Source organism: Chiloscyllium plagiosum, unplaced genomic scaffold, assembly GCF_037043375.1.
Source record: "Chiloscyllium plagiosum isolate Xiang-an unplaced genomic scaffold, Cpla_swu_hap1 HiC_scaffold_44, whole genome shotgun sequence".
Taxonomy (NCBI): Eukaryota; Metazoa; Chordata; class Chondrichthyes; order Orectolobiformes; family Hemiscylliidae; genus Chiloscyllium; species Chiloscyllium plagiosum.
This window is the reverse complement of record NW_028270182.1, coordinates 7,651,923-7,670,382: the sequence shown is the minus strand read 5'-3', so window position 1 is coordinate 7,670,382 and position 18,460 is coordinate 7,651,923. Positions and strand designations below refer to the sequence as shown.

Genomic DNA, 18,460 nt, shown 5'->3' with positions numbered 1-18,460 from the left:
TTCAGCGATTTCTGTTTTTCATTCCAGAGACGTATAGGCCAGGTGGATTAGCCACGGGAAATGCAGGATTAAAAGGTGGGTCTGGGTGGAATGCTCTTCAGAGGGCCAGTGTATACTCGATTGGCTGAATGGCCTGCTTTCACACTGTAGGAATTCTATAAGTAATAAATATCTCTCCTTGTGAGAGGGAGTGGGGGGGGGGGGGGTCAGTCAATCATTGTCTCACTACTGGAAGAGGTGTGTGTGCATGTGTGCGCATGACAGAGAGATAGAGGGGTGCACGTGTGCTTGTTACAGAATGTGACTGTGTCTTTCTCTGGCTGTGTTCTTTCTGAAATGTTGAAATTGTGCGTGACAGATTTGTGCATGACAGCAGAGATATAAATGCCCATGTATTTACACATCTGCTTTTCCATAACTACAACCAGAGAAGCTAAGGTTCCAACCATCAAAGGTAGAGATAGGAAGCCAGGAGGAAAGTGAATGGAAGAGGCCAAACATCACCAAGAGTAGAATTAACATCTTCTGAGTTGCTGGTGAATTACAATGGTTTTACTAATTTTGCAGCTTCTTTGCCATTCACAATGATCTGTGTGATGTGTTTGTTGTATAAGGATTCAAAGGCTTTGTATCCTCGAGTGGTTAATGCAGTAAGACTTCCTATGTCTCAATCGATATGTCACCTGGGAGACAGCCCATTGATGTGGGTTGTCCTGTTAGTATTGCTGTGTTCCTGCTCTGATCACTCACTCTGATTACGCAGGGAGCTGTCACAATGGAATGTGGTAGTGGCCATAGGAGGTGGTAGTCTAACCTGGAAGGCAGTGTGGGGAGCAATGGGCCCATCTCAAAACAGCTGAAGAAAAGTGAGCACCGGTGTGTTTGAGTTCATGGGTTCCTTGAGTGTGTGTGTTTGTCTATTTGTGAGTGTGACTGTGTGTGTATACCTGTGTGTGTGAGTGTGAGACTATGTGTGTGTGTGTATGTCTGCGTTTGTGTGTCTATGTCTGTATTTATATGCCTGTGTGTGGTTGTGTATGTGTGACTGTATGTGTTTGTGAATATGTGTGTGAGAATTGTGTGTGTGTGTGTGACTGTGTGTGTGTAACTGTGTGAATGTGTATGCCCATGTGTGTGAATATGACTGTATATGTCTGTGTGTGTGCAAGTGTGTGTGTTTGACTGTGTGTGAATGTATGTCTGTGTGTGTGAATGTCAGTATGTGCGAATGAATGAGTGTATGTTTGTGTGTATGTCTGTGTGTGTGACTGTGTGTGTTCATGAGTGTGAATTGTGTGTGTGCATGTGTGTATGTCAATGGTCTGTGTTGTGTGTATGTGAGTGTGTGTGAATGAATGTAAGTGTGTGAATTTGTGTGTGTGTGAGCATGTGTGAGTTGTGTATGAGTGAATGCATGTGTATAAGTCAGTGTCTGTCAGTGAGAATGAGTGAGTGAGTGTCTATGTTTGTGATCATATCAGTGTGAACAAGGGTACATCTGCATACCTGTGTGCACCTGTGTATTTCTTTAGGTACCTCCCTGTGCCTCTGAATGAGAATGTTTGTGTGCATGGACTTGTATGCCAGTACACACTGTCTATGTAATTGCATGTGCAAGTGTAGGTACCTGTCAGTGTAGCTCTGTCTGTGTCACTGGTAACAAATCGTTACCATTCACTTCTTGTGGAAAATGTGTTCTGCAGGTAATTTGCTTGTTCAACTTTCTAAGAGAAACATTCTGCACACTTACCCGTCTTTGATTCTCTCAGTCTATCTCTCTCTCTCTTTCTGTCTGTATATCTCTCTCTCTCACCGAGTTTCTCTCAAACACTCTACCTTTCTTCCTCTGCCCCTTACTTTCCCTGCCTCCCTTTGTCTGTACTTCTCTGTACTTTGTGTCTGTTGCTCTGCCTTTCTTTTTCTGCAGATTTAATGTCTGTTGGCACATCTCTCCATCAGGTTATATCTCTGTCTGACTTTTCCTCTCTACTCTCCGCCTGTCTCTCTCTGTTACTTTATGTGCCTCTATTCCTCTCTCTTTTTACTCTCTGTATGTCTCTGTCTCTATGTCTCCCCGTCTCTCAGTGACTCTGAGGGTCTCTCTCTCTCCCTCTCTTTCTCTTTGACTCTGTGCGTTTCTCTGTATCTGCCCCCCTCTCTCTGTCTGCCTCTCTCTCTCTCTCTGACTCTTTCACTTTCCCTCTGTGTGTTTATCTCTGCTTTTTTTTTCAATGAATGGGAATCAGAAACATCTTTCCAAAAGCTGTCACTGGGGTAAAATAAGAAAGAAGTTCTGAACCACAAATACTGAAGGAGTGACAGTTGAGATGAATAGGGAATGCGATTTCTATGTCTGGGGGTTGTAATCAGCTTGGTTAATCAAACCTACATTGAAAAATGAATCCAGTCATTGGGTTGTATCTGACAAAACTAAAGACGTAGCCTCATTTACCAAATTATCACACCTGCTGTATGTGTCATAGCAGGGTATGAAACCATTCATAGAGAATAGCTGAGTTTTTATTCAGTCATTTAGCAATTAGTCAGGAGAGATAACAGGTTCTGCATTTATATAGAGCTTTCAGGAGAGGCACTGGTGGGGGAGATGGTGGCAATGTCACCAACTAATCTTCCAGGCACCCAGAATAGTCGCCAAGGAAATGTGGGTTTGAACAGAATTCGAATTCAGTGAATAAATCCGGGATTGGAATTGAGTCTCAGCAATGGTGACAGTGACAGGCATCGTCGGTCATTGTTATCAAAAAGAACCCTGTCTGCAGTTAGGGAAGTAAATCTGCCGTCCTTACCTGGTCTGGCCCCCAGATGGCGTGGCCCTCTGAAATAGATGAGCAAGCCATTCCGTTCAGAAGGCAATTAGGGGCATGTAATATGTGCTGGCCTGTGTCGGCAGTCCCTACATACTGAGTTGAGGGATCTTTACTTTCAGTTTAACCATATAGAAGAGGCTTTACTCTGTGCATACCTGTTTGAGGAATGTTTCACAGGAACAGTATAGAGGGAGTTTTACTTTGTATCTAGCACCCATGTTAACCCTGCATTGGAAGTGTTATATGGGGACAGAGCAGAGGGAGCATTACGCTGTATTTAACCCCATGCTGTATCTGTCCTGGGAATATTTGATGGGGGACAGTGTAGAGGAAGCTTTACTCTGTCTTTAACCTCATGCTGTCCCTGTCCTGGGAGTGTTTGATGGGGACAGTGTAGAGAGAGCTTTACTCTGCATCGAACCCCATGCTGTCCCTGTCTTAGGAGTGTTTGATGGGGACAGTGTAGAGAGAGCTTTACTCTGTATTTAACCCCATGCTGTCCCTGTCTTGGGAGTGTTTGACGGGGACAGTGTCGAGAGAGCTTTACTCTGAACCTAACCCCATGCTAACCCTGTCCTGGGAGTGTTTGATGGGGACAGTGTAGAGGGAGCTTTACTCTGAATCTAACCCCATGCTAACCCTGTCCTGAGAGTGTTTGATGTGGACAGTGTAGAGGGAGCTTTATTCTGTATTTGACCCCATGCTGTCCCTGTCCTGGGAATGTTTGATGTGGACAGTGTAGAGAGAGCTTTACTCTGTATTTAACCCCATGCTAACCCTGTCCTAGGAGTGTTTGATGGGGACAGTGTAGAGAGAGCTTTACTCTGTTTCCAACCCCATGCTAACCCTGTCCTAGGAGTGTTTGATGGGGACAGTGTAGAGGGAGCTTTACTCTGTATCTAACCCCATGCTAACCCTGTCCTAGGAGTGTTTGATGGGGACAGTGTAGAGGGAGCTTTACTCTGTATTTGACCCCATGCTGTCCCTGTCCTGGGAGTGTTTGATGGGGACAGTGTAGACAGAGCTTTACTCTGTATTTAACCCCGTACTGTCCCTGTCCTGGGAATGTTTGATGGGGACAGTGTAGAGAGAGCTTTACTCTGTATTTAACCCCGTACTGTCTCTGTCCTGTGAGTGTTTGATGGGGACAGTGTAGAGAGAGTGTTTCGCTGTATTTAACTCCATGCTCTCCCTGCCCTGGGAGCGTTTGATAGGGGACAGTGTAGAGGCAGCTTTACTTGCAGTTTAAAAAAGTCGAATCAGCCTTACTGTCAGATTAAGAGTAGAAGGTGCTATATTTGCAGTTTTAAAGAGTAGAGGGAGACTAACTCTGTATCTAACCCTGTGCTATCTCTGTTCACAGAGAGGGACTGTGTGTTCTTTATAATCAGTGCACGCTCTTAGTAAAATGGAGCAACGCATGGAAAAGGGGATGTGATGCATGATATATGAAAGCAAACAAGGGAAGGGGAGCTGTAAGATTGCTAATAGTCAATCTCTTCATTTAGAAACAGCTCCTCCTAAACAGTAATTAGTGATGAGCTGAAAACTGACTCAACTCCAGGAAATTGGCAGTGGTATTTCGGGGGGAAGAGGACTGAGTCACCCTGAACTGACCAGATGTTCATTGCCAGCGACAAAGGCAGCAACAACAATCTGCATTGACCTAACGCCTTTAATGATGTGGGAGAGGACGTTTTTGAATGTTCAGGGAGATGGGGGAGGCAGATCAAGGATAGGGAAGAGTGGAAAGATGGGTATTAGAATCCAAAGAAATACTGAACTGACTAGCATCACAGCACGCAACAAACAGATGATGTACACACCAGAAGAGGTTTTCCAACAAACAAAGAGACCTTGGAGTGCAGGTTCATAGCTCCTTGGAAGTAGGTAGATAGGATAGTGAAGAAGGTGTTTGGTATGCTTTCCTTTATTGGTCAGAGTACTGAATACAAGAGTTGGGAGGTCATGTTGCAGCTGTACAGGACATTGGTCAGGCTACTGTTGGAATATTGCATGCAGTTCTGGTCTCTCTACTATAGGAAGGATGTTGTGAAACTTGAAAGCGTTCAGAAAAGATTTACAAGGATGTTGCCAGGGTTGGAGGATTTGAGCTACAGGGAGAGGCTGAACAGGCTGGGGCTGTTTTCCCTGGAGCGTCAGAGGCTAAGGGGTGACCTTTCAGAAGTTTATAAAATCATGAGGGGCGTGGATAGACAAGATCTTATTCTCCAGGATAGGGGAGTCCAAAACTAGAGGGATTAGATTTAAGGTGAAAGGGGAAAGATTTAAAAGGGATCTAAGGGACAATATTTCCATGCAGAGGGTGGAACATGTATGGAATGAGCTGCCAGAGGAAGTGGTGGAGGCTGGTACAATGACAACATTTAAAAGGCATCTGGATGAGTACATGAATAAGAAAAGTTTAGAGGGATATGGGCCAAATGCTGGCAAATGGGACTAGGTTAAGTTTGGATATCTGGTCAGCATGGATGAATTGGACTGAACGATTTGTTTCTGTTCTATATAAATCTAAGCGAGAATCTCGAACTAGGGGTCACTGTCTAACAATCAGGGGTCACCCATTCGAAACAGAGACAATGCTGACAGTTTTCTGAGGGTTGAATCTTTGGAAGTCTTTTCCTGGAAGAAGAGACCTTGAATATTTTTTCGGACCCTAGTAAATCGCATCTTGCTAAGCAAGGAGGTGAGAGGTTATCAGGACAGAAAACAGTACTGATTTAAGGTTCCAGTCAGATCAGCCGTGATCTTACTGGATGGAGGAACAGGTTCAAGGGGCTGAATGGTCTAGTCAGGTTCCTTTATTCATACATTTGCGAGGTTATGCTGAATATATTTTTAATTCACTTACGGACGTTGCTGGCTGGGTCAGTATTATTACTCAGCCCTAGTTGCCCCCTTGAGAAGGTGGGGCTGGGAGGGAGTTCCAGGATTCTGACCCAGAGACACTGAGGGAACTGCCGATATATTTCCAAGTCAGGATGGGGGGGACTCAGAGAGGAATTGGTGGTATTACCATGTATCTGTTGCCCCCTTGTCCTTATAGATGGTATTATTTGTACGTTTGGAAAGTACTGTCTAAGGAGCTTTGGTGAGTTTCTGCAGTGCATCTTGTAGCTAGTACAAAGGGTCAGTTAGACTCAAAACGTCAGCTCTTTTCTCTCCTTACAGATACTGCCAGACCCGCTGAGATTTTCCAGCATCTTCTCTTTTGGTTTCAGATTCCAGCATCCGCAGTAATTTGCTTTTATTTGTAGCTAGTACACACTGCTGCTACTGCGAGGGAGTGGATGCGGTGTCAATCAAGTGGGGTCTGCTTTGTCCCTGGATGGTGTCTAGCTCCTTGAGCGCTGTTGGAGCTGCCCCATTCCAGGGCAAGTAGGGAATATTCCCTCGCACTCCTGACCTGTGCCTTGTCGATGGTAGGACAGGCCTTGGGGAGTCAGGAGGGAGTTACTTGCCAGAGGATTTCCAACCTCTGACCTGCTCTTGTAGCCTTGTTCTGCTGTTTGGTCAATCCTTCTTCTTTTGGCTGTGGCTCATTGAGCCACATACATCCCTCTGAGTTGGAAGGTTCAAATGTGCAGAGAACAGGAGTCCACTGCCCCCTGTGCAGATTGAGGAGGTACTGCACTGCATTTACCTCAATCACCCGACCAATAAAAATCATAGAGTCATAGACATGTACAGCACAGAAGCAGACCCTTCGGTCTGACTCGTTCATGCCATCGTAACCTAATCTAGTCCCATTTGCCTACACACGGCCCAAATGCCTCTAAACCCTTCCGATTCAAATACCCATTCAGATGCCTTTTAAATGCTGTCATTGTACCAGCCTCCAACCAATTCCTCTGGCAGCTCATTCCACACACACACCACCTTCTGTGTGAAAAAGTTGCCCTTTAGGTCCCTTTTATATCTTTCCCCTCTCATTCTGAACTTACGCCCTCTAGTCCTAGACTCCCCAACCCCAGGGAAAAGACTTTGCCTATTTATCCTATCCATGCCCCTCATGATTTTATAAACCTCTGTAAGGTCACCCCTCAGCCTCCAACACTTCAGGGAAAACAGCCCCAGCGTATTCAGCCTCTCCCTGTAGTTCAAACCCTCCAACCCTGGCAACATCCTTGTAAATCTTTTCTGAACCCTTTCAAGTTTCACAACATCCTTCCATTAGGAAGGAGATCAGAATTCCCGATCCACCAACTGTTAAGAGCTTAGCATCACATCCTTACTGCATCCCGATGGGCCGAATGGCCTGCTTCCACACTGTAGGGATTCTATTGTTCCAATTCAGCGCTCACCAAACACAGTTCTGCGGCATAGACCTTAAGGAAGTGTTTTATTCTGGGTAAATTACAGCTCCTTGAGCAACCTCAGCTAATTAAAAACACACTTAAGGTATGGACACTGTTAAAATGTGGGAAATCTAGTTGGTGCAGTATATTGACCAAATACAGTTGACTGCAAAAATCTGTGAAGAGGTGACTGTAGGAAATGTAGCCAGATGCAAGGACACGTGCACAAATATTCTGTGACATTTCAGGTCTGGTGTGACTCTTCTTCAGAAATATAAACCATGAGGCTTCTGGAGCAGGGAAGAGGCTGGGAATCCTGCAGCGAGTAACTCCCCTCCTGACTCCCCTAAGCCTGTCCCACCATCAACAATGCACAACTGAGGAATGTGAGAGCTTGCTCCCCACTTGCCCTGCCTGGGGGCAGCTCCGACAACACTCGAGAAGCTCAACGCCATCCAGGGACATGCAGCCCCCCCGGCTTGATTGGCACCACACCCACAGACATCCACTCCCTCCACCACCGACGCTCAATAGCAGTAGAGGAGGGATGAAGCAAGCTACTGGAACATACTGGTCAAACACTTCTCTTTTACTTCAATACAGAACTCCAGTAAGACCAGTATGTTCATTTCCCAGTATTAACATTTTGGTAACTGGACTTTTCCCCACAAGATGCACTGCAGTAACTCACAAAGACTCTTCTAACCACATCTCAAAACCTCAGAGCTCTACAAACTTGAAGGATAAGGGTAGTGGATTGAGTCATTGAGTCATACAGCACGGAAACAGACCCTTCGGCCCAACTCGTCCATGCAGATCAAGTTTCCCAAACTAAGCTAATCCCATTTGCTTGCGTTTGACCCATAACATCAGTCCCTTTCAAGTTTACAGTGGTGTCTACTCCTTAAATCTTTTTTTTGATTGACTAAGGTTGCTCCAGTTGCTGAACCCCTCACCCTCCTGACTTGGAAATACTTCGGCAATTCCTTCATTGTCACTGGATCAAAACCCGTGGAACTACCTCCCTAACGGCGCTGGGTGGGTGTCAAGAAGGCAGCTCACCCACCTTTTCCAGAGGGCAATTTGGGACGGGCACTTCCCGTGAATGAATTCTTTTACAAATCGCTGCTCCTTGAGAAAGACTGAGGACATCTAAGTGAATTCATCCAGGACTCAGGGGGTTAACATGTGAGAAACAAGTCGAAGGACCCGTGCTGTGAGGTAAGACGCCAGGGGGTACTTTCCCAGCTGTAGAGGATGACAGTGTATTGATGCATCGAGCTGAATGCAAAATGGTCTGGTGCCAAGAGACATTTCAATGCCAAGCTGGCAGTCTCTCTCACGGCTTCACACAGGCAGAACTTTCCAGACATTTGACCTCCTGTAGTCATCGTTTACTGACACTTCAAAATCACCAACCAGCAGCTCCCTCATCCGGCCTTTTGTCGAGGCTTTACAGCGTGTTCTATGGGCAGTGTGAGGATCCTGAGAGATGGTCTGATCAATTGAGACCGACCTCTCTGACAGCAAAGACATGTGCTCCTCTAGTTTATCATTAATTCACTCATGGGATGAGGGTGTCGCTGGCTAGGCCCAGCATTTATTGCCCATCGAGGGGGCAGTTAAGAGTCAACCACGTTGCTGTGGGTCTGGAGTCACGTGTAGGCCAGACCAGGTAAGGATGGCAGCTTCCTTCCCTCAAGCACGAGGACATCTGCCCTCAACCTACCCTCCCCCTCACTGCATTGACCCCCCCCCCCCTGCTCCACCCTCGCCAAACATCTCACACCACACCCCACAACCACGGCATGCCTGTCATGAAAGGGTTGGCTTTTGTCTTGGATGGTGTCGAGCTTCTTGGAGCTGCCCCCGTGCAGACAATTTGGGAGTAATCCATCACACTCCCGATGTCAGCTGACAGGGCCCTAACCTCCAGAAAGCCCTCCCTAAAGCCCCCCCCCCACACCCAGGAAGCTAAATATTGGAAGAGAAACAGGCAAACCCCTGAGGGAAAATATAGAGTCATAGAGATATACAGCACAGAAACGCACCCTTCGGTCCAACTCGTCCGTGCCAACCACATATCCTTAATTAATCTAGTTCCATTTGCCAGCATTTGGTCCATACCCCTCTAAACCCTTCCTATCCATATACCCATCCAGATGCCTTTTAAATGCTGTAATTGCACCAGTCTCCACCACTTCCTCTGGCAGCTCATTCCATACACGCACCACCCTCTGTGTGAAAATGTTGCCCTTCAGGTCCCTTTTAAATCTTTCCCCTTTAACCTTAACTGAGCTGAAACTTTATTGCTGGAACAGCACAGCAGGTCAGGCAGCATCTAGGGAACAGAAGATTCGACGTTTCGGGCACATGCCCTTCTTCAGGAATGCAGCAGGAGAAGATAAAAGGTAGGGAGGAGGGACTTGGAGGAGGGGCGTTGGAAATGTGATAGGTGGAAAGAGGTCAAGGTGAGGGTGATAGGTCGGAGTAGGGTGGAGGCGGAGAGGCAGAGAGCTTCTTCAAGGAAGGCATCCTTGTAAGAGGATTCGCAGTAGGTTGAAATCTTCGAGGAGAAAGTGAGGTCTGCAGATGCTGGAGATCAAAGCTGAAACTTTATTGCTGGAACAGCACAGCAGATCAGGCAGCATCTAGGGAACAGAAGATTCGACGTTTCGGGCACATGCCCTTCTTCAGGAATGCAGCAGGAGAAGATAAAAGGTAGGGAGGAGGGTCTTCTCCTGCTGCATTCCTGAAGAAGGGCATGTGCCCGAAACGTCGAATCTTCTGTTCCCTAGATGCTGCCTGACCTGCTGTGCTGTTCCAGCAATAAAGTTTCAGCTTTGATCTCCAGCGTCTGCAGACCTCACTTTCTCCCCTTTAACCTTAAACCTAGTGTTCTGGACTTGCCTGTCCTTGGTAAAGGACCCTGGCTATTCACCCTGTCCATTCCCCTCATGATTTCATTAACCTCTATAACCCCTCAGCCTCCAACACTTCAGAGAAAATTGCCCCAGCCCGTTCAGCCTCTTCCTATAGCTCAAACCCTCCAGCCCTGGCAACATCCTTGTAAATCATTTCTGAACCCTTTCAAGTTTCATAACATCTTACTAGAGCAGGGAGGCTAGAATTGAACGCAGTATTCCAAACATGGTCTGACTAATGCCCTGTACAGCCACAACATGAAAGAGGAAGCAGTACGATCTGCAGACCTACGGGCAGTGGGACTGCCTCAGTCGCTCTTGCTGTAGGCCAGAACCTGCAGGATGGGAAGAACAACCTTCCCTTGGGCCAGAAGAATTATTTTCACATAGAGGGTGGTGCGTATATGGAATGAGCTGCCAGAGGAAATGGTGGAGGCTGGTACAATTACAGCATTTAAAAGGCATCTGGATGGGTATATGAATAGGAAGGGTTTAGAGGGGTATGGACCAAGTGCTGGCAAATGGGAATAGGCTAATTTAGGATATATCATATCATCAAAAGAGGAGTCTAATGGCTCCGTAATGACCTGACTTTGGGAGTAAGTCGATAATTGTTGAAAAAGAGTGTAGGTAGTTTCAGACTGTTGTGTCCAATGCTTTCCTTTAAGGGAATTCTTTACTTCTGCAACAATCTATTTTATTTACAGAATTTGAGCTCTATCTTGTAAAGTTGCTTGTGCCCAGGGAATCCATCCCTGTGTAATGCATGGCCGATTGTCACCTGGGACCCCTGTCCTGCCTTGTCTTGCTGCCTCAGTCTCCTTCGCCTTACCACCACCTCTCCCGAGGCACCCTCAAAGCCATGTTCTTCATCACTAGGAGTTTGGCCACTGCAATTTTCTTTGTTTTTCTTCCCAATCAGGTAAAGATCCAATTCTGTTTTGAACTCGATTGACCCTCCCAACCACACTCCCAGCAGCACACACCAGAGCCGAACCACTTGCTCCACAAAAACGTTTCTCCTCATGTTGCCACTACCTTTTTGGTCAACGAGCTGAAATCAGTGCCCCTTCCAGCTCTCGATCCAACCGATGGGGACAGTTTCTACCTGATTACTCTGTCCAAATCCCTCCCAATTTGGAATAATAAATGTGAGGGGTTGCATTTTGGGATAGGCTTAATGGTACACTTAATGGTAAGATCTTGGGGAGTGTTGCTGAACAAAGAGACCTTGGAGTGCAGGTTCATAGTTCCTTGAAGGTGGAGTTGCAGGCAGATAGGATAATGAAGAAGACATTTGGTTCACTTGCTTTTATTGTTCTGTGCATTGAGTACAGGAGTTGGGAGGTCCTGTTGCGGCTGTACAGGACATTGGTCAGGCCACGTTTGGAATACTCATTTCTGGTCTCCCTGCTATAGGAAAAATGTGGTTAAACTTGAAACGGTGCAAAAAGTTTTATGAGGATGTTCACAGGGTTGGAGGGTTTGAGCTATAGGGAGAGGGTGAATAGGCTGGGGCTGTTTCCCCTGGAGTGTCAGAGGCTGAGGGGTGACCTTATAGAGGTTTACAAAATCATGAGGAGCATGGATAGGGTAAATAGCCAAGGCCTTTTCCCTGGGGTCGGGGAGTCCAGAACTAGAGGGCACAGGTTTAAAGTGAGAGGGGAAAGATGTAAAAGGGATCTAAGGGGTAACTTTTTCACATAGAAGGTGGTGCGTGTATGGAATGAGCTGCCAGTGGAAGTGGTGGAGACTGGTACAATTACAGCGTTTAAAAGGCATCTGGATGGGTATATGAATGAAAAGTGTTTAGAGGGATATGGGCCAAATGCTGGCAAAAAGGATGTTGTGAAACTTGAAAGGGATCAGAAAAGATTTACAAGGATGTTGCCAGGGTTGGAGGGTTTGAGCTACAGGGAGAGGCTGAACAGGCTGGGGCTGTTTTCCCTGGAGCGTCGGAGGCTGAGGGGTGACCTCAGAGAGATTTATAAAATCATGAGGGGCATGGATAGGGTAAATAGGCAAAGACTTTTCCCTGGGGGTGGGAGAGTCCAGAACTAGAGGGCATAGGTTTAGTGTGAGAGGGGAAAGATATAAAAGGAACCTAAGGGGCAACTTTTTCACACAGAAGGTGGTACGTGTATGGAATGAGCTGCCAGAGGATGTGGTGGAGGCTGGTACAATGACAACATTTAAAAGGCATCTGGCTGGGTATATGAATAGGAAGGGTTTTGGGCCAAGTGCTGGTAAATGGGACTAGATTAGGTGAGGATATCTGGGCAGCTTGGACAAATTGGATCAAAAAGTCTGTTTCCGTGCTGTCTATCTCTCTGACTCTATAAATGGGACTAGATTAATTTAAGATATCTGGTCAGCATCGATGTGTTGGACTGAAGGGACTGTTTCTGTCCTGTACATCTCTGCAACTCTATGAAAACGATGAGATGTGCATTATGACAGAGCACCTCAAACGTGGAACACAGAGATTTAATCGGGAACTCATCCACACAGTCATAAAGGAATTAACAGGAACTCAGTATGACTCGAGCAAGACACAGAGGTGAGATAAGGAAGAAAGGATGATAAACAAGTAAACATTGCGATTGCCTATGGCTGGTGTTTTCAGATGTGACAATGTAATCACACAATTCCCTCCAGACCTTTTCCTCACATATATCTTTCAACAATATTTTCAAAAGGAACTTGCATTCTTGAGTGGCCTCACCTTGGTTTCTCTCTATAACCTTGCCATAGATCAAACACAACTCACCTATTCTTAGCCAATAGTCCACTGCAGTTAATTTACTTTGGGGGTAGTGTTGATCGAAGAGTAATTATTGTTCTGGGGATTAGAGATGCAGTCATAGAGTCATACAGCACGGAAACAGACCCTTCAGTCCAACCAGTCCATGCCGATCATTTCCCCAAACTAAACTAGTCCCACCTGCCTGCGCTTGGCCCATGTCCCTTCAAACCTTTCCTATTCATGTACTTACCCAAATATCTTTTAAACATTGTAACTGTCCCCACATCCACCACTTCCTCAGGAAGGTCATTCCACGCGCGAACCACCCTCTGTGTAAAAAAAATGCCCCTCATGTCTTTCTGAAAACTTACTCCTCTCACCCTAAAAATGTGCCCCCTGGTCTTGATATCTCCCACCCTTGGGAAAAGACACCCACCATTCACCTTATCTCTGCCCCTCATGGTTTTATAAACATCTGTCCTCAGCTTCCTATGCTCCAGTGAAAGAAATCACAGCCTCTCCTTATAACCCAAACCCTCCATTCCTGGTAAATCTCTTCTGAGCCCTCTCCAGTTTAATAATATCCTTCCAATAACAGGGTGACCAGAACTGGAGACAGTGCTCCAGAAGAGGCCTCATCAATGTCCTGTCCAAACATGCCCTTGTCTTTTTTTGAAAAGTGTCATGGGGATTTATTTTTATTTTTTTGTGGGATGTGGGCATCGCTGGCTGGGTCAGCATTTGGTGCTCCATCCCTGAATGCTCCCCCCACCCCCGTGAATGTGGGGGTGAGCTGCCTTCTTGACCCGCCACAGCCACGTGTTGTGTAGGGGCACCCACACAGCGCCGTTAGGGAGTGGGCTCCAGGATTCTGACCCAGCGACACTGAGGGAACAGCCGATATATTTGCAAATCAGGATGTTGAGTGCTTACGAGAGGAACTTTCAGTGGGCTGGCGTTCCTGTGTATCTGCTGTTCTTAAACTTCTCGATGGTAGAGGATATGGGTTTGGAAAGTACTGTCTGAGGATCTTCAGTGAATTTCTTGGCAATGGTACAGTGCAGCTACTGAGTGTCAGTGGTGGAGGGAATAGATGTTAAAGGGTGGAGGCAGATACAATTTTAAAAATTTAGTGTCATAGAGTCCTACAGTATGGAGACTGTCCATCCACACTAACCCCATCTCCCTGCACTTGGCCCATATCCTTCTAAACCTTTCCTAGCCATGTATTTGTCCAAATGCCTTTTCGTTTTTGTTAATGAAGCTGCCTCAACCACTTCCACTGGCAGCTCATTCCATAGGTGTACTATCATCTGTGTAAAACAGTTTCCCCTCAGGTTCCCTCCCACGGAGCCACACAGTGGCTCAGTGGTTAGCACTGCTGCCTCACAGCGCCAGAGACCCGGGTTCGATTCCCGCCTCAGGAATCTGTCTGTGTGGAGTTTGCTCATTCTCCCCGTGTCTGCGAGGGTTCCCTCCGGGTACTCCGGTTTCCTCCCACAGTCCAAAAATGTGCAGGTTAGGTGAATTGGCCATGCTAAATTGCCCGTAGTGTTAGGTGAAGGGGTAAATGTAGGGGAATGGGTCTGGGTGGGTTGCACGTTGGAGGGTCAGTGTGGTCTTGTTGGGCTGAAGGGCCTGTTTCCACACTGTATGGAATCTAATCTATTCTATTCTAAAGTGCGGCCTCACCAAAGTCCTGTACAACTGCAACATGACATCTCAACCTCTAAACTCAGTGCCCTGACTGATGAAGGCCACTGTGCCAAAAGCCTACTGCATTGTCCTGAAAATTCACCATCCAACTTGTAGAGCCTCCCCGCTCCATTCCCTTTGAAATAAAGGCCAACAGTGCACTTCCCTTCCCGATGACTTGTTAATCTTGTGTTCGTTGATATAATATATTGAGGGATGTCGTGAATAGGTAGATGTGTCAGTCTGGTGGGTACAAGGTAAGTGGAACAAGGTTATAGTTGCTAAAAGCTTTGGGATCATGCTGATTGCATAATGACATCTTATTGAGAGAGATAATGAGGTAGCATTAATGGAGCAAGGCATAAACTGTGTTTGAATGACTCAGCGTTTTCATTTTCTTTATACAGTCTATAAGATCTTGTAGCTGCAAACAAGATAGGTGTCAGAAAGGAGCTGGGAGATCTGTGTGACACATACCCACCCACCCATTATAAAATAGAATAAATGAAAGCCATTTAGCTTGAGCTGTGCTGTACCATTTCAACGCAGAAGCAGCTCCCTATTTACGAAAAAGCAAGGGGTCTGGCTTCAGAGAGTGACAACATTTGTTCCTGGATAGAGAAACAGACCTTAATCTACAACAGAAAGACGGGCTATTTGACCCATCTGTTTGTTTATATATCATGTTCATGATAATCATTCAATGATCAATCACGCAGGAGGGTTTGACTAATGCCACTGCATTTTAAATTGAAAGCATTGAAACACTTCACAAGTTGAGAAGCAGACGATACTGTGCACCAACTTTGTCCATTTCACGGGAGTTCAGAACTTAGAATTTCTACGCAACAAACTGATTGAAGGAAGTGGTGAGCACAAATGCAATAGGTCAGCCCACTTCAGCCAAATTGGCAGAGAATGCTACTGACGCACATCAGGTCATGTACAACACAGAGCTCCTAACACTTGCATTGTGCTGTTCCCACTTCTAGTGTTGTCAGATATACTTTGGGTGGATTTTTCTTTATTCACTTACAGGATCAGGGCATCACTGGCCAGGCTCAGCATTTATTGCCCAATCCCTAATTGCCCAGAGGGCAGTTAAGAGTCAACTACATTGTGGATCTGGAGTCACATGTAGGCCAGACTAGGTGAGATTGGCAGATTTCCTTCCTTAAAGGTGAACCAGATGGACTTTTCCAACAATCGATTCATGATCATTATTAGACCCTTAGTTCCAGACTTCTTTCTATTGAATTTCTGCCATGGTGGGATTTGAATCAGGGTTCTCAGAATATTAGCTGGATCTCTGGATTAATAATCCAGCGATAATACCTTGAGGTCAGTGCCTACCACTATTTTACCATGGCCAATCTGTCTAACCTGACACTGGGAGGAAACTAGACCACCTGCCAGAAACAGAAGAGAATGTGCAAACTCCACAAAGACCCCCAGTTGTCCGAGGCTGGAATCGAACCCGGGTCCCTGGTGCTGTGAGGCAGCAGTGCTAACCACTGAGACACCCTTCTTCAGAACTAACACAGTGGTCAGCTCCTCCCGGAGCAACCGTCTTTCTCCAGAAGATTTGATCTTATCTTGGGGTGTTAGTAAAGCCTCCCAATCCCTGCCTGCCTTTTCCAGCAATAATGGACACCATAACGCTACGGGACCGTAGGCAAGGCTGTGAAGGAGAGTAAACCTCATGATAACCTCAGCTGGTGTGGGAATTGAACCGACACTGTTCACAGCAGTCTGCATTGCTAAGCAGCCTTCCAGACAACATTTTTCATTTATGGACGTGGGTGTCGCTGGCTAGGCAGCATTAATCGCCCATCCCTAATTGCCCAGGGGGCAGTTAAGAGTGAATCACATTTCAAGTGATGAGGATGGGGCAGATGTTGCTTGGAATTGCTGATTCTCAGCATGCATCATAATCCCCAAGCACCCCTGGGGGATGATGCACATCAAGGGCTGCTAACACGGCCAATATTCTTCTATCCAATCCATTCAACTTTGCGCTGGGAAACAATACCATTTGGCTGCTGCTGCCTGGGACTCGCCTTGGGCCCCTCCCAGGACCTCCACCGCTGCTGCTATTAGAGGCCCACCTCCACCACTGCTGCCTGGGACTAAATTTTGGGGCTGCCTGGGACTTGCCTTGGAGACCCTCCCCAACAGTTCAGCCCCCACCGCTGTGACCAGGGGCCTGCCTGGGACTCGCCTTGGGACCCTCCCAGGACCTCCAATCACTGCAAAAAAACAATAGCATTTGGTTCTATTGTGACAGAAGGAACTCTCTCCTGAGAATAAAAAGCATATATTTCAAAGGCAACATTATTGATTAAAAGCTGAGTGGCAGAGGCATTTTAATTAAAACAAAGCCTCTTCACTTGAGTGGAGACAAGAGACTGAATTGTTCACTGCAACAGGGTTCAATGAAGCTCATTTCTTGATAACAAGGTAATTACATCAGTGAGAAAATCATCTCAGCCACACAAGGCCTTCAAAGAGGAATCATAGCTCCATTGCTGTGAGCGCTGGCAGACAGCAGCCCCTCCTGCATGTCCGAAATTATTCAAGTGGCAATAATCCAAAATAAAATGATAAACTAAACATAATCGCATGATTTGCGCAGAGATCAAACAAATGATCAGGCCGACTTAAACTTTTACTGCCTTGCTTTGCCTCTGCAGGTCTGAGCATGTACCTGACTGCTGAAGTGTGATGCACAAAAGATGAGCTTTGAGATTTTAACAGGCAAGAAGGTGAGAGTGTTACTCCATGGGAACGTGTTTCGCTGCACACCATAGCACAACCCTGATACATTGCCAGCTAAAGTACATCACAGGGTTAGATACAGAGTAAAGCTCCCTCTACACTGTCCCCATCAAACTCTCCTCAGGACAGGGACAGCATGGGGTTAGATACAAAGTAAAGCTCCCTCTACACTGTCCTCCATCAAACTCTCCCAGGACAGGGACAGCACGGGGTTAGATACAGAGTAAAGCTCCCTCGACACTGTCACCTCATCCAACACTCCCAGGGCAGGGACAGCACGGGGTTAGATACAGAGTAAAGCTCCCTCGACACTGTCACCTCATCAAACACTCCCAGGACAGGGACAGCATGCATGTATGGAACGAGCTGCCAGAGGAAGTGATGGGGCTGATACAATTACAGCATTTAAAAGGCATCTGGATGGGTACAAGAATAGGAAAGATACAGAGTAAAGCTCCCTCTACACTGTCCCCCATCAAACACCACCAGGACAGGGACAGCACAGGGTTAGACACAAAGTAAAGCTCCTTCTACACTGTCCCCCATCAAACACTCCCAGGACAGGGACAGCACGAGGTTAGATACAGAGTAAAGCTCCCTCGACACTGTCACCTCATCAAACACTCCCAGGACAGGGACAGCACGGGGTTAGATACAGAGTAAATCTCCCTCTACATTGTTCCCCATCAAACACTCCCAGGACAGGGACAGCACGGGGTTAGATACAGAGTTGAATAGCCAACGTCTTTTTCCCAAAGACAGAGGAATCTAAACCTAAAGGCATTGATTTAAGTGAGTGGGGAAAGATTTAAGAGCTTGAAAAGGCACCTGAGAGGAACTTTTTCACACAGAGGGTGGTGCGTGTATGGAACGAGCTGCCAGAGGAAGTGATGGAGGCTGGTACAATTACAGCATTGAAAAGGCATCTGGATGGGTATATGAATAGGAAAGATTTAGATATAGAGTAAAGCTCCTTCCACACTATCATCATCAACTCCAAGGACATGTGTAGCATAAGTTTAGATACAGAGTAAAGCTTACCCTACTTTTTGACATTGAAAGTAATACCTCCCCTACCTTGTTCACATCAAATACTTCCCAGGACAGGAACAGCATGGGTATTAGATACAGAGTAAAGCTTCCTCTCTTCCCTGACCTATCACCTTCATC

General features: G+C 46.4%; 1 pseudogene; it reads right to left on the bottom strand.

Annotated features, from left to right (window-relative positions):
* Positions 1 to 3,047: 3,047 nt before the first annotated feature.
* Positions 3,048 to 11,098, bottom strand: LOC148136874 (uncharacterized; annotated as a pseudogene).
* Positions 11,099 to 18,460: the final 7,362 nt, after the last annotated feature.